Source organism: Arachis hypogaea, chromosome 17, assembly GCF_003086295.3.
Source record: "Arachis hypogaea cultivar Tifrunner chromosome 17, arahy.Tifrunner.gnm2.J5K5, whole genome shotgun sequence".
Classification (NCBI taxonomy): domain Eukaryota; kingdom Viridiplantae; phylum Streptophyta; class Magnoliopsida; order Fabales; family Fabaceae; genus Arachis; species Arachis hypogaea.
In genome coordinates, this window is record NC_092052.1 from 26,988,084 (window position 1) to 27,015,186 (window position 27,103).

General features: G+C 33.6%; 1 pseudogene; it reads right to left on the reverse strand.

Annotated features, from left to right (window-relative positions):
- Positions 1-25,586, reverse strand: part of LOC112763062 (probable serine/threonine-protein kinase WNK11) — a 37,878-nt pseudogene extending 12,292 nt beyond the window's left edge.
- Between the last annotated feature and the right edge of the window lie 1,517 nt (positions 25,587-27,103).

The following is a 27,103-nucleotide window of genomic DNA, read 5'->3' on the forward strand; positions in this document are numbered from 1 at the left end:
ATACTATGTTATTTTCCGTGGGAGGGTCCCTGGTATCTATAGTTCCTGACTGGCCTGTCATAGCCAAATTAACGAATTTAGCGGCAACCTCCATAAGTCTTACCAAACCTTCGATGAAGCTCGTATGACGTTCGAACAATTCTCCTCCGACAGACGCTTACAGAATCAGCTCAACCATAATGTTGCTCTACTGCATCGTAGTCAACCACCAACCATTCAGCAGAACCCATTACTGATGGCTGACCAAGTACTCCCCTTCGAGGAAGGCTTACAGGGTCATCGTCCAAAAGAACATGGAGACAACCACCCAATTGTTGACCAAATACTCCCCTTCGACGAAGGCATACATGGTCATTGTCAAATAGAACAAGGGGACAACCACCCAACTGTCCGTCAAAACAACCGATCCAACCAAACACAGCGGCAACAAATTCCTTACCCGTGTATCCTATTTATCTTCGTTACCATCTTCGTCCTATACTTAGCTTTGGTTAGGAAGTAGGCTACTCTTAACCTTAAAACACCACCTACCACCATGTGTTACCTGCATTGTAGTAGGCTTACTTTTCACTGTCTTTCACTGTTTACTTTTTAACATATATTCTATTGTATTAATTACTTTAATCTTCAGTTCACGCATAACATCAGGTTATTATTCCAGCATAATTGTCATTAAGTCATCAAAGTATAATTATTCATATGTGATTTTAGTACTTTAACCCGTTAACTCATTTACTCTCATCCTCTATTTACGACACCTAAACACATACGGGACATGCATTCCAAAAGCCACCCCACGACAAATTTTTTTCTGCACATTGTGTCACCGCAAGCACAGCCGTACAGTCCAAGCCAATCCCCGAAAAAAGACAAAACAAAAGTAAGCATATCTTCTTCTCATGCAGGGATATCTCTGCCAACATTTAAAATAACCACTGCACAATAACGACAAAACAAATTTGAGGGTCAAACAAACAGAATTTCACCCGAATCGTACCTCGTTGTATTATAAGGTAACGTCATTAATCATAACATGATCACCACTAATTAACACAAACTAAAACACATTACATACTACTTTGCGGTTTAATCACCAAAAATAAAGGACACACAACAATAACTGAACAAATACAACATAACCAAACACCAACGACACATTCAGAACACACACATCAAACTCCTTCTTCTTCGACATGGTGTCTTACAAGGGAATCGTACTGGCCTTCAGCTTCTCGTAAGATTCTTCCAGTTGACCTACCCCAGCCCGAAGCGCGTTATTTGAGTCGCCAAGAAGCTTCACCTTTCTGTAGTTATAATCCCGAATCTCTTTTCCAGTTACATCAAGCAACACGCACATCATCTCATAAGCAGCATCCTCTCTTGTAGCTTTTTCAACCATCGAGAAATGACCATTGACAAATAGCTCTATCTCAAATGGATGTCCAGGAATAACAACCGTGAAGCCAAAGAACGGGCCTTGCTCTCCGAAAAATCGTTCCACCTTGAAGAAACAGGGGCAAGGGATCTCTGCCTTTAGGCAAACTTTCAGCAACCACTCCTCCATGCTGCTCACAACTGCGAAATCCACGTTAAGCTCCTCCGCCGGAATTACAGGAATCCCTTTTGCACAGTCATCGAACAACAAAAATCGCATAAATTAATAATTTTAATAACCGGACATAAAATGACCAGAATAAACATCACTAACAAAACTCCAAATCGAATAAAATCACATTCCATTACTGCAAAGCAGAGCTTCATAAATACACTAACTTTTAAAAAGTGAATGTCGTTTCACAAGTCTTACATGAAACAATTGAAAGGCAAGGATAGCCTCCGCCGGAGACAGCCAATTTCTTGTCGCCACCTCCATCCGGCGTCACTCGACCAGTTTCACCACTATGACCTTTCTCAGCACAAATCGACGACATCATCGCTTTGAAGCACGAGCATGCGCGTTCAAAGCTATTGAATCCGTGAAACTCAGAAAACGTATAATCCAGAACTTGCTGGTTCGCCTCCTCCCAACTGGTGTATACACCGGGCTTGTGCCCCTTCGTAACGGCAATGAACAAGAATCGTTGCATATTCACCTCCATCTCTCCTACCCTCTCCTATCCTTCATACTCAACTTGCGCCTATATATAAACATTTATTCTCCATTCAAAGTTAGGTGCTTCGTTGTTTCTTTATGTTTTTTTTTTGGGTCACACATGATTGTTAACGTTTTCTAAGATTTATGAAGTTCAATTCCTCCCTATAATTTTTTTCCCGTTCCCTTGAACTTTGTTTTATTTTCGGAATCAAAAAATGTAAGCCCACAAATTTTAACACAATATATGCCCAAACTGGACCAAACAATTTCACCAGCCAACCAAAAAACATGTTTCAGTCTCACCCCATAATTTTTCGCCATTTACAAAGCAGTTCCAATGAGGCCAAATTAAAACTCCACCCATTAACCCCTCCCTCCCTTCACCAGTGAACTTTCCACCTGACACATGCCACCTCACTGTACCTCACATTTGCGTGGCACTCTCTCAAGTTGGACACCAATGCAGAAAAGACATGGTGCACCAATCTTCTCATTTGGACCGGTGCATGCTATAACTCACCTGCCTTTCGCAACCTGCGAATTGTGTCAGATATCAGCATGCATTTTCTTTTTGCAAGTTATATAAAAAGAGATAGACCCATCCATTTATATACAGGTATTTCACCTAGTTGGTTCATTTTAGTGAAAATACTAATTTTGAATCCATAATAAAATTTTTACACTAATTTTCTATCTCTTATAAAATATTAAAATAATATCTAAAAGAGAGACTAATGATTATACTTGCGACTTGACATGACAATAGTGTCAATCAAAACCTCAGTAGTAATATTTTTTATGGTGAGTTCTATTGTGTCTTTTATTATGGTGCTTAAATTGTCTAACTTGCTTTTAAAAATAAAAAATAAAATATTTAAAATAAAAAATAAAATATTTAAAATTTATTAAATATTATCTATTTGCCTTTTTTAGTAAGTTAGGCGGCTGAGTTTTTTAAATATTGTGAAAAGATCGCTTTTTATTTTTGATATGGAAGAGAGGGTGGGGTGATGCAACATTATGGAAAAGAGGGATGCTTTCCCTGGATGTGGTGTTAGTAGTGTTTTAATAGAATTCGGAGGGTCCGTTTTGAGTTTAGAAAAAAATAAAAAAATAAAAAGCCTAATCGGAGGGTCCGTTTTGATTTAAAAAAAAAAGAAAACAAAACTAATCGGACGGTCCGATTTATGTTTTCGAAAATAAAAAAAAAATTTAATGTTGAAATCGGATCGTCTGATTTTTATTTTTAAAAATAAAAAATAAAAAATACAAATCGGATCCTCCGATTTGTACATTATTTTTTTCTTCAAACAAATCGGACCATCCAATTTGAATAATACAAAAAAAAAGACCATATCAAAGAAAAACACATAATCTTCCAATAACAATGTATTACACATATATTTAATCAATATAAAAAAATTAGCCTGAAAAGATGTGTGATTTTCTTTAATATTTTTCTTTAGGTGAATTTAACACTGCTATGGGAGAAAAAAAATTGTGTTAGAACACAAAAAACGTTGGAGGGTTAAATTTTTTGAATGGATAAAATCAAAATGGTACTACCGTTTTGTGTACAAATGAATAATTTAAAAAGTGAGCAAAGTTGAAAACGGCGCTGCCATTTTGTCTAGGGGCAGAATTTTTTTAATTTAAAAATAGTAAACGGCGGTGCCATTTTGTGCTGAAATCAATTTTATCGTTGAGAATGGTCAAAACGGTGGTGACGTTTAGTATAAGTGCGAATAAAAAATATAAAATTTGCTATATAAGATACGCTAGTGTTATGAGGGAAACACGTTGAATAAAGTAGAAAGTGAATAACACAAAGTCATTTGCCTTCAAATTTTCAGAGCTGAGAGCTCTTTCTTCTTTAGCAATTGAAGTTGTTCTTAATTTTTTAGCATTTGAAGTTGTTTTGCATTTGTTGAGTGAAATAAGTTGTAGATAAATGTAACAAGTGTAAAAAATGGAGAGTTATGTTAGTTTAAGAATATATTTTAATGGTCAGATTTTGTATGATACACATGAGGGTGTGAGTTTTTTGTGTGAGAATCCATGTGTTATTATTGTTTCTCTTTCAATAACATATGAAGGACTTAAGAGTGTACTTTGTCAGAATGTAGGTCAGCAAGGCCTGAAGAGAGTGAGCAATATTTTACACAGGCAGCCTGTGTTAGTATTTGGTAGTTTCGTTCAATTTCAAATAATGCACGTGGCTGATGAAGCTAATATACAAGGAATGTTTTCGACCTACCATCAAACTAGAGCATGAGCCTCACTTATCAAGTTATCGTTGAGTTCGAAGAAATTGAAGATATTGATTTTTCAGAGTCCAATATAGACTGGATGGGTTATAATACCGAAAGTGATGAAGAGTTTAAAGGTAATTATGAAGTTGTTGGTCCCACTGAAGATGTGAAAAAAGATGATATATCAATTGAAGAAGATGTGGCAGATGTTAATAATGCACTAATAGATCAATATCCATCGGAAGAGTCATCGTTTATGCATATTTTAAATCTTGATGTCATGCATGTTTCAAAATTTCCTAAATATGTTAATACAGATAATTTATTATTATTATTATTGTTGTTGTTAGAATTATTTAAATTATTATTAGTATTGATACGTTATTATTATTCTTATTACTAATTATTATATATATTATTATTAGTGCAACGGAGGTTAGAAATTATTATTATTATTATTATTATTATTATTATTATTATTATTATTATTATTATTATTATGCAACGGTGATTATAAAAATTAATGTTATTATTATTATTATTATTAATATTATTATATTATGTGTTACAAAGATTATTTTAATTATTATTAGTATTCTTACGTTATTGTTATTGTAATTAACACTAATTATTATATATATTATTATTAGTATTATTATGTAACGGAGGTTGTTATTATTATTATTATTATTATTATTATTCTGTTTTATCATTCGTGCAGTTTCTGCTGTTGTTGTGGACGGTGAATTTGTCGTTAGAATGGAGTTTAACTTCAGAGAAGCTGTGATTGCAGCAGTTAAAGAATATACGATTCAGAGGGGCGTCGATTATAGGGTGTATGAATCTGAACCGACGACATTCTATGCTAAATGCGTACATTACGGAATAAGTTGTGATTGGCTTATCAGAGTTAGTCTTATAAAAAGACAGTATTGTTGGGTGATAAGGAGGTATAACAGTAGTCACATGTGCATCAGATCCACCATCTCTCAAGATCATGCCAAACTGGACTCTGGTACAATTGCAAAAGTGATAAAACCATTGGTTGAAGCCGACCCATCTCTAAAGGTGAAATCTGTAATTGTTGAAGTGCAGTCGAAGTTCAACTATACAATAAGTTATTGCAAAGTATGGTTGGCCAAGCAAAAAGCAGTTGAGAAAATATTTGGTGGGTGGGAAGCTTCTTATGAAGCTTTGCCGACATGGTTTGAAGCAATGGTTGCAAAAGAACCATCAGCAACTGTTGAGTACGAAACTGCATATGCTTACTGAGGGGATGAGTTGGTTGAGGATCTCAGGATTTTGACGCGAGTCTTTTGGGATTTCTATCCTTGTATTAAAGCATTCAGAAGCTGCAAGCCGCTGATACAAGTAGACGGCACACACTTGTATGGAAAATATAAAGGGGCTCTCTTGGTTGCAGTATCACAAGATGGAAATGGGAATATCGTGCCTCTTGCATTTGCCATAGTCGAGGGTGAGACTGCCGATGCTTGGCACTTTTTTCTTAGCCATCTACGAACGCATGTAGTTAATCGAGATGGTGTTGGTCTTATCTCTGATCGACACGAGTCTATTATCTCAGCTGTAGGTCATAGTGATGGAGCATGGCAATACCCGAGGGCTATTCACATGTTTTGCATCAGGCACATAGCTTCTAACTTCTTGAGAAGGTTCAAAGTGCCACAAATGCAGAAGCTGATTGTCAACATAGGTAAATAAATTATTTACATTTTATGCAGTTTGTGGCCGATGGTGAAAAGTTAACAACAAACTGATTGTATTATCTGGATTTCGTTGTTCTCTTCTGGCAGGCTATTTTAGAACAATCCGTGAATTCAACATGTGTTATGAGAGATATTGTGAGCAGGGTGTGGCTTACAAGCAGTGGCTCGACAATATTCCTCGGTTGCAATATGCCTTGGCATATGATGAAGGACATCGCTGGGGACATATGACCACTAACCTAGTGGAGTGCATTAACGAAGTTTTGAAAGGAGCACGCAATCTTCCTGTGACAGCCGTTGTCAAGGCAACTTTTTACAGACTTAATGTCTTGTTCACAAGGAAGAGAGCCGAGGCCAAGGCTCGTATAAGTGCAAGTCATCTATTCTCTGAGTATGCAACTGAGAAAATCCAGTCTAATCAAACGGCATCAGGAAATATCCAAGTTAATTTATTTGACAGGCAGAACGAAGTTTTTAAAGTACAAAAGATGCCCAGTGGTTTAGAGTTTGTAGTAAATCTGCATCTAAGACATTGCGATTGTGGTGAGTTTCAGGTCGATCGAATTCCTTGTCACCATGTATTTGCTTATTGTGTAAACTAGCGCCTAGATTGGAAGCAGTATATGCATGAGGTATATACAATGGCAGAGATCTTAAAGGTGTACAGAACTCGATTCAGGCCACTAGGACATCTAACAACATGGCCTGTGTATCAAGGACCACGACTAGTACCCAATCCTCACCTCAGGCGAGTGGCCAAAGATCGTCCTAAAAAAACACGCTTCTTGAATGAATGGATGTGCGTGATTTACGTGGTCCTAGACGTTGTAGACTTTGTGGTGGTGAGGGTCACAACTGAAGTAGATGCCCGCATCGTGGAGGAGCTAGTGCTAGTGGTTCGGCTCCGAATGAGTAGTTGTCATCTTGGCTGATTTTTAACTGTCCCCATTTATGTTATTTAATCTTGTATTCAGTTATATCCATTTAACTCACTTGCTCTTATTTTTAGTTGTTTCCATGTTATTGATTTAATCTCTTTTTTAGTGTTGTCCATTTAACTTGTTTAGGTGATATTCAGTTAAAGTTTGGTTCTTTCAAGTCACATTTCACACAATTCAATAGTTAAACTCTTACATTTTTAAAAAAATTTGGAACTACCCTTTAGGGTTCCTTTAATCTCAACAATTCATCAACCATGTTCACAACAATCTAAACCCTAGTGTGCACTATCATTAAACAATGGTCTCTCTATTATGTATAATAAATATTAGTACAATGGTTCATTTAGAGAAAGTTTTCTTCATGCTTCGTGCCATTTTGGAACATCCTTTCTTTACCCTCTTTTTGATGGTTGACGGAGACCACCTAGAGGCACTTTTACGAGTCGGGTCAATCCTAAGGTCATATCCCTTATCCTGGGCACCTGAATGATAACAAAAATTAGCCCCAGTCAATACTCATGTATCAATAATATGAATACCAACCAGGGTGAATAGCAAACCTAAATCAACAGCTAAAAACAATTTAACACAATACTATTACTATATCACTAAATAATGTCTCATAAACATAAATATCAATCCCATTCAATGCATAACAATCAAATTACTTACACCTGCTTCGTCAACCATTTCATCACTTGTATCAACCTCATCAACCACATCAGGAACTAAACCAAGCTGATCGACTTCATGCTCCCATGCACAAGTCTTGTCAGCCGTGTTGTCAGTCTCCTCCTCATCCTCTTCGGGCATAGAAATCCGTGTCAAAGTCTGGCGACATCCAATCCCCCTATGGGCACTCCTACCAGAATCAACAGAGCTCTTCGGCATAGAGTGCTCAGAAAAGGACCGCGGTGGACGGCTCGCATCCAAAGATAACCGACCAGGACCCTCTTGAGGCACCGGCACCTGTACAGGGTCCTGGATACCACTGAGATGACTCAGGACCCTGAACCCAATCAATAATATGCCTATACTGTTCCTCATCATGTGTTGATGTCCCTAGTATTTGTGTCAACGAATAGTGCGGTGCCTGGGTCGGTATGCATTCCTCGTGCATCGTAGAGGGCTGTGTGTATGACTGTATGGTAGGTTGAGTGAAAGGTTGTGCATATTCCTGTGAGTATGGTGGATATGATATAACAGGCTGAGTGAAATGTTGTGAATATGGTTGTGTGCATGGTGGGTATGCTTATGCTTCTGGATGTGGTAGGTACGGATACGGTGGGTATGTATATGGTTGTGAATATGGTTGTTGATCTTGCCGTGGTGGGTGTTGTTGCTGAGCTGGTTGCTCTTGTTGATGTGATTGCTCTTGCTATGGTTGTTGGTCTTTATTGACATGCTCGGAGAGACGCAGGTGATGACCAAAATTACAAACATAACAGTCCATGTACTGCTCAGAAGGTTGATAATGGTCGCCATGTGCACCGGTCAATATGGATGCGGGACTGTTTAACCACTGTGAGATCCATTTTTTGTGTTCTATGCTCCAGTTCTTGTTTTTCGGTCCCGTCAGCACTATGTTGTGGGATGCGCCGAGTTTCATATGTTCAACTAGCGGGTCTTGATGAAAGCCAAATTGTCTTCTGACCCTATCAGTGGGATGCCACTCCACAGTCTCAAAGCATATTAAAGGCACAGTCGCACTCCAGAGATCTGCACCATCGTTGATCTCAAATGGAATAAGATGCGGCGTAATCCGGTTGGGACTGTATGCATCCCACACAAACTGTAAAAACACATCAAATATCAAAGTTATAAATGAGCAATCATCAATTTAATATAGCATAAGAAAAAATCTAAATGACGAAACAAGTACCCCGTCCGGAGAAAGATCGTCCAACCTTCTCCTGACGTCAGCAGTTGTCCAATTTTTATACTGCTCGATAGCGATTGAAAATCATTCCACCTGGCATATTGCAACAACTCGTATTTTTATAAAAATTTGGACATAACCTCTCCTAAATGTGGACTTAACCACCCTTAAGGGTTCCTTCAATTCATAAATCATTTCAACCATCAACCACAATGTCATCAAATTAAATCATAAGTGATTCGTAATATCAGTTGCTACAGTAAAAAACACTAAATCCACATCTTAGCTAAATTTTACCTGCGAGCAAGTGGAAAGCTAGTATCCATCGGCAGTGGTCCTATTGACGGTAGTCGTAACCATGCCCATACAAGGAGCAACGGCATAGGACTATCAATGTCCTTGCAATCATACCTAGATGCCCTACATAAGGATCGATACATGTGTGCAAGGCAAGCTGAACCCCAACTAAACTTGTGAATATGAGAAAAGTCACGAAGCAACGGCAAATACTTCCAGTGCACACTGATTCTAGATTTGTCACTAAATAACGTTGTTCTAAATAGACACATTATGTGACATTTTACATAAATTTCCCTACTTACTGCGTTAGTCAAATGTTGGCGCCGCTTTAGGGTGCGGAACCATGCTAGCTTCACTCCGCTTCCTTTATGGCTGTTCAGGCCAGGAGCAATACCAAATTGGGTCATGCACTTATTCTCTAACCCACTTGTGCTGTGGTCAGTTGATCCAGTAAATGGCAAGCTGTGAGTTTGGAGTCCAAAAATCATGGCGACGTCCTCCAACGTAATCGTGCACTCGCTGTGTGGAAGATGAAACGTGTGCGTCTCAGGCCGCCACCTTTCAACTAGTGCGTCTATAGTTGGACCGTGAGACATGATCCTTCCAATCTGAGATACATGATAGAATCCGCTCTCTCTGAGTTGTTCTTCCACCCTAGCATCATATGAGTTTATTTGGTGTAAGTGTCTAGTGTGCAGATTTCTTAAACCCTGAAAACAAAAGTAATAACTAACCGTCAATAACCAGAACTAGTCAATATTACTAAATTAATACTCGGTTTAGTAACAAATATAATTAATAAGAGGAGTACTACACATACAAGTCATTTTTGTTTACAAGTCTTACAAGTTGGGCCTAACACGCGCGTTACTGAGCCATCTTCGCGTGTTTCATCTTTGTTTTCTTTTTTACGAAAAAGAAGAAGAAGAGACACAGAGAAAGAAGAAGAAGAAGAAGAAGAAGAAGAAGAAGAAGCACGGAGAAAGAAGAAGAAAAAACAGAGGCACAAAAAAAATGTGAAAACGGCGTGAATATAAATGACTTGTATGAGTTGTATGGAAAAGCGTTTTCTCTTTGCCTTCGATCTCCTTCTGTTTTTTTTTCATGGTTTCTGAAATCAAGCTTTGAAATTGTTTTGAAGATGATGGAACTTCAGAAATACACCCGAACAATTACAAAAATACACCCAAACGATTACAGAAATACATCCAAAGGATTACAAAAATACACCCAAACAGTTACAGAAATAAACCAAACGATTACAGAAATACACCCAAAGGATTTAAGAAATACACCCAATATAGGGGGAGACAGTATATTTCTTCTTGAAATCTTTTAATGTTTTGCTGGTTAAGGATTAGGCACATAACAGAGACAATCTAGAAAAAAAATCTAGAAGAACAGTAAAACAGTACCTTGAATAATGTTTCTTCGTTTTTTCTGGTGAATTTGATGAAGGAGAAAGAGAAAACGAAAAGAGGAGAAGAAATTTCAATAAAAAAAAAAAGGAAGGAAGAGGTGGTGTTGATGACGATGATAACGAGAGAGAAATATTACGAAAAAAAAGAAAAGAAGAAGAAGAAGAAGAAGAAGAAGAAGAAGAAGAAGAAGAAGAAGAAGAAGAAGAAGATGAGGAGGAGGAAGAGGAAGCACGGAGAAAAAAGAAGAAGAAAAAGAGGCACAAAAAAAACGTGAAACGGCGTGAATATAAATGACTTGTGTGACTTGTATTGAAAATCACTTGTATGTGGAGAATTACTCAATTAATAATTACTAAAAATCCAAATAATTTATAATTACTAATTGAATTATTAATTATTAAGCATAACAGTAAACACAAAAATTACTTACATATACAAGATGTTAAAGATATTCTGATATATGCTCGTCAGCACGTGTGATGTCACGCTTTTTCATTTTTGTCTTTAACGCTACACTAAAATAATATAGAAAGAAATTATTTATATTTTTCTTTTTTCTTTTTTACTGAAAACAATAATAATAATAACTATTAATCTATTTACTAAACACATATCCTAAGAATTACTAATTATCCTATCTAAATATGTTTCCATTATTTTTCAATATATATTGCAAAAATGCCTAAAATTACTAAACATACTAAAATTTAATAACAATAATTTTTTTTCCAATAAATAATTAAAATAAAAAACATAACGGTATATATATATATAATAATTCAATTTTATTATTAAAAATTTCACGCACTATACATATAAATTAACTAGAAATTTAAACTAATAAAAACCGAAACATCTAATATTTTATATAAAAAAAATTTAAATAATAATCAAAGCTAATATATTTTAGTTAAATTTTAACCTAAAAACCTAAATCACTAAAAAATTATATCCGAATTAAATAAATAATAATTCTATTTTGAAATCAATTATTTTAAATAAAATTAAAATTATTAATTTTTTTCTAATAAGTTATTTAAAATATAACTAAAATTACTAAAAACATCTGTTTTTTAAAAAAGTAAAAATTAAAACAAAACTAAAATTCTAAAGCGGCCTTTTTTCATATAAATTATATAAAATCAAACTAAAAATAATAAAATTCTGTTTTTTAAAAAATTAATTAAACAAAATTAAAATTAAAAAAATATACACTAACATTCAACTAATACTATACACTAACGATAATTTATCAATGCTAACAATTAATACTATTATTATAACTTTAACAAAGAAAATATATTTTTTAACTACTCCTAATCAACTAATAATTAATTTATTTATCTACTTAATCAAAAAACTATTTTAAAAATATTATATACTATTTGTTTTTAGAATTTTTAGTTCAAAAAAATAGGATTAACCCTAACTAACTACTAATAAAACGTTTAAAATATTAACCATTTTCTATCTTTGACTGACTGCCGTTTTCTTTATTGTGGGAATGTGGGGTAAGTAAAATGGCAACTTCCAGCTTCTTCAAACAGAATGAATAATAGGAATGGAGACAATGAACTGAAGAAGAAAGAATGAAGGAAGAAGGGAGTTGGCGTTTTCATTAACGTGTGGAAAGAGAAAGGAACCTGCCACGTGTCGATCATGCACAACAAAACGTCGGTGACATTTTGATCAACACGTCAGTGACATTTTTCACATAACGGCGTCGACGTCTTCCTTGCGGCTCCCATAGCGCCGTTAAACTCTCCTGTTCGGTCATTTTTGTGGGTAACACCACCTTTGGTCCAATATTAAAAAAAAAAGTTCAAGTTAGACACAATCTCAAAGGCACCATAGCATTCACCATTTTTTATATATACATAGTGTTTTTGAATAACATACCTGGCCAGTTTTTTCATTGACAAAGGCATTACTGCAGTTGAGGCCTCTATAGATGATGCAAGGATGATGAGTATGCAAATAATTCAAACCTTCAAGAATCTGCTTAGACCATTTCTTTAGAGCCTTCAAGAAAACATGTTTGTGCCTCTTCCGGTATTCCCTCAGATTGCCACTGTTACATACCTCAGTAATGAAATTGAGTGTGTTGTTCATGTCATCCTCCCAGAAGGCGAAAAGTGAAATGATATGTTCATTGGAAATGCTTTTGAGCAATGTGACTTCAGAGTAATGCCTATCCACCATGGAAAGATTGATAAACCACTATTTTATGGTATATTTTGGATTGAATTGAGTGAATTTTATCAACTATTCTCACACTTATCCATATAAATTGCATGTTTTTAAGTTTCCTTTCTAATTTTATGCTATGATTGAAAACATGCTTCTTTGGCCTTAAAATTGCTAATTTTTAATCATCTTTTATTACCATTCGATGCCATGATATGTGTGTTAAGTGTTTCAGGTTTTATAGGGTAGGGATGACTTAGAAGATGGAAAGGAAGCATGCAAAAGTGGAACGAACACAAAGATTTGCAGATTTGAGAAGCTGGTACCGACGCATACGCGTGGCTGACGCGTGCGCGTGACCAAATACAACGTCTACATGACGCGTACGCGTGACCTTGCGCATAGTTAAACGATGCGTATGCGTGGCTGACGCGTACACGTGACGAGCGGCATGTGCCTCGATAAAGAGAAAACGCCGGGGGCGATTTTCGGGCTACTTTTGGCCCAGTTTCAAGCCCAAAAAGAAAGACAAGAGGCTGGAGAGGGGAGCTGGAAAGGGTGGATTTCTCTCTTTAGGTTTTAGGGTTTCTTATTTTATTTTCAGTTTCATTTAGGTTTAGATTCTACCTCTCATCTTGATTCAAGTTCCTCTTTTAATTTCCTATTATTACCTCTTTGCTCTTTTAATTTTATATGTTATTTCCTTTACCTTGTTACTTTATTGTTCATGACTCTTTGTTGATTCTAATTTCTTTTTAATGCACTTTGAGGTATTTTATGTTTATTGTCGCTTTCTTCAATTTGTTGTTATTGTATTCTTGCAATTGTTAGTCTTAGATTTTACTATTTCTTGTTAATTTTTTATATTTTTATTTTGTGTCTTCCAAGTGTTTGACAAAATATTTGGTTGGATTTTAAAATAGATTTTTGTGTTCTTTTCTTAAATTGAGTAATTTGGAGACTCTTGAATTGTCAAAGTCTCTTGTTGATTGGTGATTGAAAGTTGCTAGTTGGGTTGAGTTTCAATAAATCTAGTCTTTGATTAGGATTTGTGAACTTAAGTTGATTTTGCTCACTTGACTTTCGTTCAATAGTTAGAGGTTAACTAAGTGAGAGTAAAAGGCAATTACCATCACAATTGACAACGATAATGGGGATAGGAATTCCAATTCTCAACCCTTGTTAGGACTTTTCTTAGTTATTAGTTTATTTTCTTGTTATTTACATTCCTTGTTCATCGTTCAAAAATCCCAAAAATACTTTTCTACAACCAATAATAAGTACACTTTCCTGCAATTCCTTTGAGAGACGACCCGATGCTTAAATACTTCGGTTATTTTTATTGGTTTGCATTGTGACAAACAAATTAAACGTTGATTGAGGATTGAATGTCAGTTTAGAACTATACTTCAACGTGATTATTTTTGAGAAATTCTTTACCGACATTTATCCTCTGTTAAGTTTTTGGCGCCGTTGCCAGGGAATTGCAAATGTGTGCCTTATTATTGGTTATTGTATATATTATGAATATGTTTGCCTCTTACTTCTTTGTTAGTTGTTGCTTGTTTCAGGAGTTTGTTTTCATTATTTCTTATTAGCTTTTGATTTTATTTTGTCTTTTCACCATAAATTCTCACCCCTTTGGCTATGAGTGTGGTTACAACTATGTCGTAGGAAATGGGAACTCCAATGAAGGCTTGCATCAAGGATGGGAGAATCAAAGGTGGGAGGAGGCTCAAGCATATGATCAATCTTCATGGCAACAACCCTCTCCAATGCACTATGAGCAGGAGCCATTCCAAGATGTATACCAATCAGATGGCTATGGTGGACCTTCTTGTGACTATCAACAACCTCCACCATATGCATATGAACCTCCTCCACAACATAGCCCTCAACCATACTCACAAGCCTCATACCACCAAACACCCTCATATGATCCTAATCCTTATCCACCACACCAACCACCATACGAACTATACTTAGAACCACAACAATTCCAATACCCATACTCCCAAGAACCACCACCTCAATATACACCACCTCCATGCTCTTACCAAGATGAACCACCTTCCTATCATGAACCCTTCCTCCCAAGCAATGAACCCTTATATCCATCCCAATCTCCAATGGGTGACACCCTTGGTCTTATTCTTCAAGGCCAAAGCGAGATGCAAAGGACGACACTAGAATTCGCAGCTGCCTTGACCGAGGTAGTAAGTCGATTAGCTTCCCAATGTTTGGACACTCAACGAACTCCCATGGCCTCATGCAGAGAATCTAATGAAGAACGGAGCATGAGAGAGAGATTAGAAACTCCGATAAAAAATGAGGAGTGTGACTTTGTATTGGAGCAATTGGAGGAAGCCGTAATTGTTAAAGTTTTGTTGAACTTGCTTGAAAAAATTTAATTTAGAACATGGTATTAGAGCTCAAACACACAAGCCTAGTGATATTTTTGAACCTATTTGATTGGTTGCATCTTATCAACCAATATTTTATTTTGGTGTGTGTTGTTCTCTCTAAGATTATAATCTTTGTCTTGATTGATTCTATATTTTCATTGTTTGATGTATGAACGCATTTATACGATTGAGGCATTTGTTTCACAAAGTTCACATACCCAAATAGCCTTACCTTTTCATCATTCTTTGCAAACCAATGCTGAGCCTATTTTAACCCATTTGTTTTTTATTTTAGCACATCACTAACTCTAAACGGAAAATAATAAATGTCCTTAATTTAAATCATTGATTAGTTTAGACTAGTGTGATTTAAGTGTGGAAAAATTGGGTTTGGGAATATTTGATTTGGGAATTGGGTATGTTATACTTTTTGTAAGAAAGCGAAAAAAATATATAGTTGGGCACATATTCATGCATTCAATACTTGAATCATATGCATTAATTTCTCGTTCATATATATTATTCACCACGTATATAAAAAGAATAAAAAGAAAAAAAAAAGAAAAAAAAAAGAGAAAAAAGAAAGCAACACAAGGGGACAAAATGTCCCAAAATAAGTGGTGTTGACAATGCATATGTATTGTTCTCAAATTTGGGATGCATGAATATGTGGCAAAAGATAGTCAATGGGTAGTCAAGTTTTTGCATTTTGATTACATGTGTTAGAAACAAGAGACTGAGAGAGTAATCTGAAAAGTGTATTATTGAGTTGTGTACTGAGGTACAATATACAAGGGGTATTTATAGGTGCTAAATGAATCAAAGTAATAAAGACATAGAATCCTACAATTAATGTACAGATATGCTATATAAATATAGACGATGCTAATTGATCTAAATTGATTTTAATGATTCTCTAACATCCCCCCTCAAACTCAAGTGGGAGCTAAGGATACCAACTTGAGTTTGGATAACAAAGTCCGAAAGCGAGTCGGGTGATGAGCTTTCGTGAAGATATCAGCAGTCTGATCCAGTGTCCCAACAGCAATGAGACGAACAACATCAATAAGGATACGTTGCCGAACAAAATGACAATCAATCTCAATGTGTTTGGTGCGTTCATGAAACACATCATTATGGGCAATCTGAATAGCACTGCGGTTATCACAAAAAACATCAGTAGGGGACGACTGAGGAGCACCCAGATCTTCGAGAAGCCAACGAACCGAGATAACCTCAGCAGTGGTGTCAGCGAGGGCACGGTACTCAGCTTCTGTGTTTGAGCGAGCAGTGAACGTTTGCTTCTTAGCACGCCAAGAGATGAGAGCATCGCCAAGAAACAAACAGTAACTAGTAGTAGAACGACGATCAGTGGGATCACTAGCCCAATCAGCATCAGAGTATGCCTGAAGGGTCAAAGAGGAATGGACAGAAAAATAAAGACCATGAAATAGAGTGCCTTTGACATACCGAAGAATGCAAAGAACTGCTGCATAGTGAGTAGTACGAGGAGCAGACAAGAACTGGCTGAGGACATGAACTGGATAGGCAATGTCTGGTTGGGTGATAGTCAAGTAGACGAGACCTCCAACTAACTGGCGATAAAGTGTCGGATTATCCAAAACAGTGCCATCCATAGGGGTAAATCGAACATTAGGCTCAAGAGGAGTAGACTCAGTGCGACTATCTGTAATCCCAGCGCGAGCAAGAAGATCTGAAGCATACTTAGCCTGAGAGAGATAAATTCCATCATCTGTGGAGATGACCTCGAGACCAAGAAAATAGCTGAGAGAACCAAGATCCTTCATCTCAAAGGTACGGTGAAGTAAGGCCTTGAGATCAGAGATACCATCAACATCATCTCCAGTAATGATCATGTCATCAACATACAAAAGTAGAAGAACAACTCCACGGTCGATTTTACGAATGAAAAGCGCATTCTCATGAGGACTAGAAATAAAACCAAGACTGCATATGGTAGTGCTAAACTTGTCAAACCATTCACGAGGAGCTTGCTTAAGTCCATAAAGTGCCTTGCGAAGGAGACAAATCTTACTGGAAGGACAAGGATATCCTGGAGGTGGTTTCATATAGACTTTCTGTTTCAAATCCCCATTAAGAAATGCATTCTTCACATCCATCTGACTGAGAGACCATCTTTTAACTGCAGCAATGGCAAGGAGAGCTCTAACAGACGTAAGGCGAGCAACAGGAGCAAAAGTCTCTTCATAATCAATACCATACTCTTGCGTACAACCTTGAGCAACCAAGCGTGCCTTATAACGGTCAATAGAGCCATCAGAGCGAGTCTTGATCTTGTATACCCATCTACTACCCACAACTTCCTGATCAGAAGGAGGATCAACCAAATCCCAAGTGTGTGCTTTTTCAAGTGCCTGTATTTCTTCCTGCATTACTTGTTGCCAATTTGGATTTGTGGAGGCTTCTCTGAATGACTTAGGTTGATGTTGATGAAGAATAGTAAAAAAGCAATGATAATCAAGAAGATGAGGAGGGAGATTCCTTACCCTAGAAGAACGAGTGGGAGGAGGAGGCATGACACTAGGAGCGGGATCGCCGTCCGAACTAGAATCATCTGGAGATGGAGAAGGTGGAGGATCAGGAGCCTCGAGGGGTGGACTTGGGGTAGACCCTGTAGTATCATCACTAGGAAATAGATCAACATTTGGGTTAGTAAAAAACAGTGACGGAGTAGAAGGAATGGACTCAAAGAAGGAAAAACTAGAGAACATGTGATGCTCCCAGAAGACAACATGACGAAATATACGAATACGGCGAGAGATAGGATCCCAACAACGATAACCCTTATGTTCAGAAGCATAACCAAGAAAACAACACATGCGAGCCCGAGGTTCAAGCTTATTATGTTCATGAGGCTGAAGAAGGACAAAACAGACACAACTAAAAACACTGAGAGAACTGTAATCGGGAGAAGTACAATAAAGACGCTCAAAGGGAGTAGTGTTACCAAGAACAGAAGAAGGGAGTCTATTGATAGCATGAACAGCAGTGAGGACAGCTTCACCCCAAGCACGCTCAGGACAGGAAGAGGAAATAAGCATCGCACGGACAGAGTCAAGAATATGACGGTGTTTACGCTCAGCTCTGCCATTTTGTTGAGAGGTACCAGGACAAGAAAACTCGGACAAAGTATCCTGTTCAGCGAGAAAATTTAAAAGTTTGGAGTCACGATATTCCATAGCATTATCACGTCTGAAAATTTTAATGACCTTTGAAAACTGAGTTCGAACCATAGTGGCAAAGTTAATATAAATCTGAGGCAACTCACAACGATTAGTCATCAAATAGACCCAAGTAAAACGTGAATAATCATCAATAAAGATGACAAAATATCGAGCCCTTCCATAGAAGCGGTGGGAGCGGGGCCCCAAACATCAGAATGAATAAGATCAAAAGGAGAGCATGCAATAGAGGAATTATTATTAAAGGATAAGGCAGGTTGTTTTGCAGTGTGACAAGAAATGCAAACTAAAGACTCATTTTGAACTTGACCTAAAACACCCGTAGATATAAGAGGACGTAATTTGCCTAAGGAGCTATGGACAAGACGACGGTGCCACAAGTGAAGAGTAGATGGAGAGGAAGCAGCACAGAGATTTATAGAGGAAACATGAAGGTTCTCGAGCTCAAATAAGCGTCCGACCTTACATCCAGTCCCGATGATCTTTCCCGTCTGACGATCCTGCACACGACAACCAAAATTTGAAAAAATGACATCAAAACCAAGTTCAACAAGCTGACCGACAGAGATAAGATTAAAATTTAATTTTGGAATAAAATAAGCATCAGAAAGATGAATATTGGACTGTGAAATAACCCCGTGATGTGATGGATGCAAGAGGGAACCATTAGCAGTGTTAACAGAAGGTGCATTTGTAGTGGGAGACAATGACGAAAAAAGATGACGCAAAGGAGACATATGATTGAAACAACCAGAATCAAAATACCATTTAGAATTACTTGGAGGGGTGGAAAGAGTAGCGGGGGTATTACCAGGAAAGGAGAGAAGTTGCCTAAGAAAGGTTTCAATATCTGATGTTGAGACAGAAGGTATGTTGAGAGATGTGGAAGAGGTGGACTCAGTAGCAGCAGCAGCAGCAGAGGCAGGCACATGCGAAAAGTTGTTGGGACGAGGTTGATACTTATTCTGATCTGAGCGTGGTGGTCGAGTAGGACAGGTAGCAATCAAGTGACCCGAGAGCTTACAATAATGGCAGAACAGTTTCGGGCAGTTGGAGCCAATGTGGCCTTTTTGTTTGCACTTACGACATTCAATAGAAGGACAGTCGGAGAAGGAATGCCCAGGCCGATTACAATTGCGACAGATTTCGCCCTTTCTGTCGGTGGCAGCAAAGACAATTTCACTTTTAGAACGAAGCAATCCCAAGCGCGTTTCTTCAGACTTAAGACGAGGAAGAGCATCTTCAAGACTAGGCAAGGGATTCTGATGAAGAAGAGAAGCCCTGACCGGCTCATAGTCATCAGTAAGTGCCATTAGAAATTGGATGAGACGTGTCCAGTTCCGATAATCCTCATATGCCTTAGCATCAGTGGGATCTTTAAGAACAGGCTCACAAGAGGTCAACTGATCCCAAATAATCTCCATCTGAGCAAGAAAATCAAAAACTGCTTGGCCACATTCTTGCTTAAGGCTATGAAGTTCCTTAAGCAGTTGGTACTGATGAGAGAGATCAGAAATAGTGTAACGTTTTGCCAAATGATCCCATACTTCTTTAGCAGTTTCAAAACGCCCAAACTGTAAATGAATGCCAGGAGTAGAAGTGTTGCGGAACCAGGTGATAATCTGATGATTTTTACTATCCCAATCTTCTAATTTCTCTGCATAGTCCTTCTTCTTCTCAACATCCTCCTTGGATTTGGAGGCACCATCTTTGGATACAGTTGGCTTAACAGGACAAGCAATATCACCAGTCACATATCGCCATAATTTTCGCCCTTTAAGAAATCCTCGCATAGCTTCAACCCAATGTGCATAGTTGGAGCCATTAAGAATAACAGGGATAGGCTGAAAGACATCCGGTTTTTCCATAGCTTCAAAAATTCCAAAAATACTTTTCTATAACCAATAATAAGTACACTTCCCTGCAATTCCTTTGAGAGCCAACCCGATATTTAAATATTTCGGTTATTTTTATTGATATGTATTATGACAAATAAATTAAACGTTAATTAAGAATTGTATATCAATTTTAGAACTATACTTCAACATGATTATTTTTAAAAAATTCTTTATGGACATTTATCTTCCGTCAAGTATCATCATCACTCAAGTTCCCAAGCTTCACTTGGTTCCAAGCCACTCCTGTTCCCTCTTCTTTATCAAATGCTCTGTACACAATTTTGAAAGCACCACTTATTCCTAGTGTCTCACCGTATCTGCCATATCTTCCGGTTGGATCAACTTTAACAAATGGTTCTTTGTCTCAGGACCGGTGTTTACAATTGGCATCTACCACCAAAACATATTATGGATCAAAATTAGAACTAATAACATCCATAAGAAAATAAAAATGTTATATATACAAAATTTTGTGTATAAATATATATTGTTTAACTTATTTTATACGAGTAATTAATTTGACAACTAATTTTTAGTGTGACGTAATATGATTGTAAGAAAATAATATAGTATAAGAAATTGATACGAGAATAAAATTAATATGGTTTAAGTATCCACCAAAATAAAAATGTCTATTTTGATGGTAATTAAAGAAATAATTTAATGATAGCGTGGAAATAAAAACTGATCTGTAATATCAAATTGAATCAATATAAAATCATTACATGATGTGTCTGGATGTTATACTATTCAAATAAAATTTTAATATATTCTAACAAAAATATTGTTGAAACAAATTTAAGTGAAAAAAAAATAGAATTCACCTTTAAAGTTTTGGAAGAATTTTAAATATCTGAAATACTAGTATTTTAGTAGTTTTAAATGTTGATTTTAATTATAAAAAATATATATAATATATTAATTAAAACCAATAATTTAATAATATTAATATTTCAGATACAACACTTAAAATTTTTTCTAAAGTTTTAACTCTATCATGTGTACATCTAGTTTTTGAACTAAAAAGGTGTTACATAATCTAAAAACTTTTCTACGTGTTGGAAAAATATAAAAGTAAATTCTATAAAAATGTGTTTGAAATTAAAGAACACAAAATACAACATATCTTAATACATAAGTTTTTATACTTTCTATTTTTTAAAACAGTGAAACAGGTCCACGTTATCTTCCACATCATGATAAATATCCTAAAACGATACTTTCATTCATACTTCATGAACATTACAATCAATCGTCCTCCATAATATTAAAAAGAAAAAAAAAATCAGTTTAAACTTATCATATTTAAGGGGCAACTATATATCTATATAAATCAAGAGGGTGGGTTAAAACAGTAATTTACTTAGATTCGAAAGTTTAACGGTTTTATAAAGGGTGGTTATCAGTGCGCTTATTATTTTTTGTGTGGGGAAGAGCTGAATGCATCTCACAATGATGGGAGAAGAAATGAGTTTTTCATTGCTATGGTGTGAACAAATCGGTCCCTCCGATTTGTTTTATTTTTAAAATCAACAATCACAAATCGGATGGTCCGATTTGTGTTTTTAAAAATAAAAAAAAAAATTTTCTGTTGAAATCGGACCGTCCGATTTCTATTTTAAAAAATAAAAAAAAATTAAAAATACAAAACGAACCATGCGATTTGTAGTTTTTTTTTTTATCAAACAAATCGGACCCTCCGATTTGTACTTTATTTTTTTTTTCAAACAAATCGGACCGTCCAATTTGAATAAAACACCATATAAAAAAAACACCTAATTTTCCCATAATAATGTATTACACATATATTTATATAATATAAAAAAAAATTAGCCGTTATCAGTTGTCACACTCAATATTTATTGTTACACTTTTTGTAGCTTTGGTTTTGATATTTTCACAATGTCCTTAGAAAAAGTTATTTCAAAAAAACAAAATTGTTATCAATAAAAAAAGTAAGGCAAAGTCTTTGATATAGATCAGGAACGGATTTATGTGGAGGGGTGTGGGGGCAATTGCCTCCATTGAATTTTCAAGAGAGAGAATTGTTTCTATTATAATAATTTGTTTGTCCTCACACTTCAAAAAAAAAATTATGTGTAAAAAATATTTATATTATTAGATATTAATACAACAATAAAAATTATTGTATTATATAAATTTAAAATAAATATTAATAATAACTAATAATAATCTAATGATTTAATTATCTAAAGTTAAGCTTAATTTTTTAAATATAAATGAGATTATTAGTATTTAATACTTTTTTATAATATATATAATTTATTTATTTTTTATTGTTTTGTTTAATTTAATTTTGTTTATATATACATATAATATTGTTTTCGTTAAAAAAAATTTTTATTATAATATTATAAAATATCAATTTTGTAATTAAATATCAAAAAATTATTTGATATTTGTTTAATAGAAAAAATATATTATTTTATCTATACCTATATATAAAAATAATTGTGATGGTTTAATTTAAATTTTTATTTTTTTTTATAATTTTTTTTGTCTCTTTCACATAATTTTAGAAAAAATTCAGACATCAAAATAAAAAATAATCAAAATTTTAGATTAGTTCATTCGAGTTATATTTCTTATAGATTTTTTAGCTATTGAGTTATAATTTTTTTGTATCATATAAAAATAATCAATATAAATATAATTTAACGGATATTAGATGCTTGACTAAGCGCAAGTATTAATAATAAATGTATTACTCATGCAATATTACCGAAATATTAAAATAAAAAAATATTTTTAAATTAAATTACTATACTTTTAGATGTACTAATTATATTTATTTATTAGAAATTTGATTAACTAATATACTCCAAAATTTAAATATCTAAATATATTAATATTAATATATATTTTTTATTATTTTATTATATTATTTTGCCCTCACTTCTAAAATTTTTTAGATTTGTCACTGATATAGATGGAAAGGAGACATCTATATGTATAAATTTGTGTTGAAAGAATGTTGGCTAGATAAGTATTTTTTGAAGGGGACAAATTCTGTGACGCATCAAATAGTACCTGTACTTATAACAGTAGTTGATGTGAAGTACATGCAACTTTTGAAATTAAGGAAAGGTGATTACGTTAATTAGAATATGTGGGATTAGCTAGTAAAATGGGTTATTTCATGGTATAAAGAGTTGGACGTGTTTTGTTCTAGGCTTGCACTTTAAAACAGTGCAATATAAACATATAAGATTTTGTAGGTCTTTTTAATTTATAGTTTTATTGTAAGATTTTGTGTATACAGTTTTTTGGAAATGACTATTTTAGTGGGTTTAGTCAGAAAATAGTTGACATTTAGATGAAAGATTTATTTTAGTGGGCTGTCACAAAATAATGAGTTATAGATGCTGAAAAATTTTCTTAAGAGCAAATGCTTGTTTTAAGAGAGGAAATTTGGATAATAAAAGAAACCGTTACTAAAGAAAGAATATTATTTTCATGAATAACTACTAAAATGTGTAATCTTAAAATATTATTTTTATGAAATTGCTTATATCATGTAAATCATAAATATTAATTATTTTTTATAAAGTTTTAATTTATAAATAAGTTATTTAAAAAAATTTATACATTATACCAAAAAAATTTGAAGACCAAAAAGTTATTAAAAATTTGTTATAAAAATATTTATTTCTATTAATAGACAAAAAATTTTAATACTAAATTTAGAATTACGTTATACACAAAAAATTCTAGTAATAATTTGAGAATTAAGTTGTTTAACAAAATAAAAAGTAATATATTAATTTAGTGGTTAAAATTTATTCAACATTAATTAAATAATAAAATAAAAACATAATGAATGAAAACGGAATGTGTTAAGTTTTTTTTTTTTTTTTTGGCTGGTCCTGGGATTAAGGTTAATTAAGTAATGTGCAGTGTAGTTGCATAGTAAGATGGCCCTCCAAATTAGTTTATGACCTGGATGCTTATATTGGATTTATGAATCCACAAAAAAAATCTAAAACCTTGCTATAAAAAAATTTTAAGCTTTTTATAATAACTTTCAATTTTTTTACAATTTTAATAATATATCATTTGAATAATATATGTCATTTTTTTAAATAATATTTTGAATGTTTGAATAAATTTATAAAAAATTAGAGAGTATTAGGGGACACGCATGCTTTCTAATTCTTTTTTCTTTTTCTTTAATGTAAAAGGGTTTTATTGAATAATATTTTTTTAATTAGCATGACTAATTTTTTGTTTTTTTTTTTATTATTCATTAGAAGTACTAGTTGTATCTTTTTTTGGTCATTCATTGAGTAATATTTTTTATAACAAAATTTTAATACTTTTTTGGTCTTCAAAATTTTTTTGAGTATAATGTATATATTTTTTTAAATAAATTATTTGTAAATTAAAATTTTATAAAAAATAATTAATATTCGTAATTTAAATAATATAAGTAATTTCATGAAAATAATATTTTAAGGTTATACATTTTAGTAGTTATTCATGAAAATAATATTCCTTTTTTAGTAACTATTTCTTCTTCCATCCAAATTTCATCTCCAGAAAATTTTTGAGCATCTATTACTTTATCATTTTGTGACAACCTACTAAAATAAATCTTCCATCTAAATGTCAACTATTTTCTGACTAAACCCACTAAAATAGTCATTTCCAAAAAATGTAAATACAAAATCTTACAATAAAACTATAAATTAAAAAGGCTACAAAATCTTATATTTTTATATTGCATTGTTTTAAAGTGTAAACTTAGAAAAAAACACGTCCAACTCTTTATATCATGAAACAATCCATTCTACTAGCTAATCTCACATATTCTAATTAACATAACCAAATGCCTCTGGATAAATTCAAAATCTCTACGTAAATAGTGCTTATGTTGATTATTAGGATGTTTTTTCTACTAAGTATCTAAATGGTTCTTTTTCATACTAAATAGATGTTCTTTTATATATTTTATAATTTTTGTATATACTAAAAATCGGAATTGTTGGAAGTTTCGTGATCCGACCCCTATTTCTCCAACATATCATTTAAAATTTTAATTTAGGGTGAGAAGCAATTAATATCAAATATTATAAATTAAAATAAATAAAATTAATTAAATATAATTATAAATTAATTAAATTATTTACTTTTTCACTGATTCCATATACTTTTCCTCAACATAATCACCTTCCCTTAATTTCAAAAGTTGCATGTGCTTCACGCTGACAACTACGGTTATAAGTACAGGTTCCATTTGATGCTTCATAGAATTTGTCTCCTTCAAAGAACACTTGTCTAGCCAACATTCTTCCAACACAAATCTATATATGTAGATGTCTCCTCTCCATCTATACTAAAGATTTAGACATTGTTCATAATAATCTTTAAAAGATTGTGCCAATTTGATAACTGAATAATTCAACGTTTCAATTTAGTTTTTTAAAAAAATCAATACGAGTCAAATTAGTATTTTTGTTAACTTATCTATTACTATTAATTTATAATGTGTGATATTTAAGGTTAATTTTTTTTGTTATGGCATTGAGAGGAGAGAATGATAGAGACATAGTTTGAGAAGTGAGTTTCACAAAAATATTGAGTAGAAGTAAATTAGACTGTCCCATTTGCATGTTTTAAACCTTTTTAAATTCATAGAATTGAAATTGGAAGGTTTAATTTTAATACCTTAACTTAAACGATTTTTATATTTGAGATTAACACTTCAACAATCCATAATATAAAAAAATATCACTATAAATTTAATATCAAAAATAAAATAAAAATTTAACGATCACATGTTAATAAAAAATTAAAAGAATAATACTATTTTTCTAAAAATTACTAAGATCTAGTTTGGGAAAATAGTTTAATTAAGTTACTTTTGAAAAAATAAATGAATATTAAAAGTAATTTATAAATAAGTTATTTTTTTATATTTTTAATTTTAAAAGTACTTATTTTATAAAAATTTGATAAAAAATAATAATATTATGAGAGAAGTTATTTTTTTAAACTTCTCTATAAACTCTTAAATAGTTTCTTAGAAAGCTGCAATTTAATTTTAAAAATTGCACCAAATATTAATACTACTACTTTTATAAGTCAAAAGTTTAAAAAAAAAATTACTTTTAAAATTTTTCAAATAGACTCTAAAACTAGAATCATATACAAATTAAAAAGTGAATTATAGTAAGTCACTACCATTTACGTTTTATGAAATAAACAAGGAAGAGTCATTGCAATTTAATTGAAACGGAAGAAAAACACATCATTAAAACTACTCATCATAGAGGATAAACACACGCACACACGTCAATGGCAGCTAGAAGTACCTCCTCCTCCATTACACCCCATTTCTTCACTATTAGCAGGAAACTAGCCAGCAAATAAGTTTGGTTCAAGACAAAAATAGTTTGTTAACGAACCAATGAAAAATCGACAAATTAATTGAACCGTCTTATATTTTAACGGTTAACGAATAACATAGGATGAATATTATCTATCAATTTAATCATTCAATCACAATAAAATATGATGAATATTATCCATATCAAGTTTTATCAATAAATATGTAATTGAAAAATGTTTATGTATAGAGTAAAGACCCAATTTAACTTTATTCTATTTTTGTAAAAGACATAAAATGAAATATTTTGGCTCTAACATTAGTATGTTGATACAATATGAATTGTCGTTAAAAAAATCATGAAATAGTAACGATCAAACTCTTCCAAAGAGGAGAATGAATGATTTCATGTATGATCGTCATTT